Below are 2,273 nucleotides of genomic sequence, written 5' to 3'. Positions count from 1 at the left end.
ATAAATAAATAGAGAACAAAAAAGAACAATACTCAAGATTGTCCTTTGACTTCTACATGCATGCACATACATGTGCACATTTATCCCCCCCATGCACCTACACAGACACAAACATGTACGTAGATGCATACATACATATACAATACATAAAAAACCCACAGATAAACAAAATCGACAAAACCCCATATAAATACCGAATAAAAAAAATCGAAGAAGACATAAAAAGACCCCCAACCATGCCACTCTCATGAATGGGCAGAATTAAGATTGTGAAAGCTGCCATTTTACCAGAAGTGATCTATAGATTTCAGTGCATTCTCCATCACAATTCTATGACATTTTTCCAAAAAGTAGAGAAATTATCCTAAAATTCATGTGCAAGTAGAAAAGACCCCAAATAGCCAAAGCAATATTCAGCAAAACAATGAAAGCTGGAAGTTTCCAGACTATTATAGAGTCATAGTGACGCCCACAAAAGCAGAAACATCAGCCAAGGAGAGGAAAAGAGGACCTGGAAATAAACACAGCTACAACCACCCGAATCCCACAAAATTGCTAAAAACATACATTAGAGAAAAAATGGCCTCTTTAACACACAGTGGTGGGGAAATCAGGCACCTACATACAGAAGAATGAAACCAGGTCCTTATCTCTCACACTATACAAAAACCCAGCTTTAAATGGACCAAAGACCTCATGTAAGACCTAAAACTTTGGAACTACCAGAGGAAAATGTAGAGAAAACATTACAAAAAATTAGGCATAAGCAACGACTGGCCTTCAATAGTTTAGGAAAAAATAACAAGAATTTACAAATGAGATACCATCAGATTTAAAACGCTCCATCAAACCAAACAATTTCTAAAAGGCAGAATAAACCATGAGAGAATTTTTTTTCAGAGATTTATATTTTACTATTTAAATATATGTTTGTATATCTGTATAAATGTAGAGGTATCAGATCACCTGGAGCTGGAGTTATAGGCAGTTGTGAGTCACCCAATGTAGATACTGGGAACTGAGCTCCGGTTCTCTGTAAGAGTAGCAATTGCTCTTAACCACTGAGCTAGCTCTCTAGCTCTGTAAGAAAATTTTTGTTAACTATATGCTTAAGAAGGGATTAATTTCAGGAATATGTAAAGAGTTAAAATATTAAATACCAACCAAAAGAATAAATAATACAGACAAAACATGGGCAACTGAACCGAACAGACACTTCAAAAGAAACAGAAAGGGACAAACACATGAAAACATATTTAGTATCTTTGACTACCAGGATAATGCAAAACTGCACGGAGATTCCATTTTGCTCCAGTTTGAACTAAACAGTTTCTGATTGGCTTTAAGGCCTGCTTCACAAGATGAGGTCTGTACCTGACACTGTAATGGGGACCAAAAACCTGTGGAGAGACAGGTTCACAGTAGTAGGGGAGAACCTATTACTATTATTCTGCTTCTTCTATTATTATTTAATACATTGCATTAAGCAGACCCCCTCATAACATGTTATACCCATAGATTAATGTAGCTCTCAACTCTTCCCAGAGAAGCTTCTTATGGTGGATGGCTATCAACACTGAAACCCACAACTGGTCAATGTACAGAGAAGAGACTGTAGAGTGCTCAGCCCTAAACGAGACACCTATATCACACCCTCTCCTTTCAGGTTCAGGGATCATTGTGGAAGAGGGGGCAGAAAGAATGTAAGAGTCAGAGGTTGTGGATGAACACAAGGAATCTGTGTTTTCCAAATACAACAGGGCAGTTGCACATATGAACCCACAGCACTTGTGACAGCATGCACAACACCTGTGCAAGCCCAAATCAGACAAAATCTAAGTTTGTAGAGGGGAGGTAGATAAGGAGTGATCGATAGATGCTGAGAAAGGCAGAATTAATTTTCATTAATGGTGTGATGCTGGTTAGGCTGACTATGCCTTAGGGGTTGGGCCCATATCTAAGAGCATCTGGGGAACACAAATTAGACTCCATAGACCTTAAAATACCTTAAAAAATAATAGAGAACATTAAGTGAATGGGGGGGTGTGTGATGGATCAGAGAGGAAATGGTAGAAATATGATCAAAATACATTGTGTAAAATTCTCAGAAGAATCAATAAAAATATAAGAAAGCAACAAATGCTGGTGAGGAAGTGGGAGGGGGAAGCAATGTTGGTGGGAATGTAAATTAGCCCAACTGCTGCCAAAATCAGCATGGCATTTCCCCAGGAACTAAAAACAACCACCATATGATCCTGCTATGTTGCTTCTAG

The sequence above is a fragment of the Nannospalax galili genome, unplaced genomic scaffold (genome assembly GCF_000622305.1).
Source record: "Nannospalax galili isolate Female #2095 unplaced genomic scaffold, S.galili_v1.0 scaffold617, whole genome shotgun sequence".
Classification (NCBI taxonomy): Eukaryota; Metazoa; Chordata; class Mammalia; order Rodentia; family Spalacidae; genus Nannospalax; species Nannospalax galili.
The sequence above is the reverse complement of the archived record's forward strand: the minus strand, read 5'-3'. Positions refer to the sequence as shown.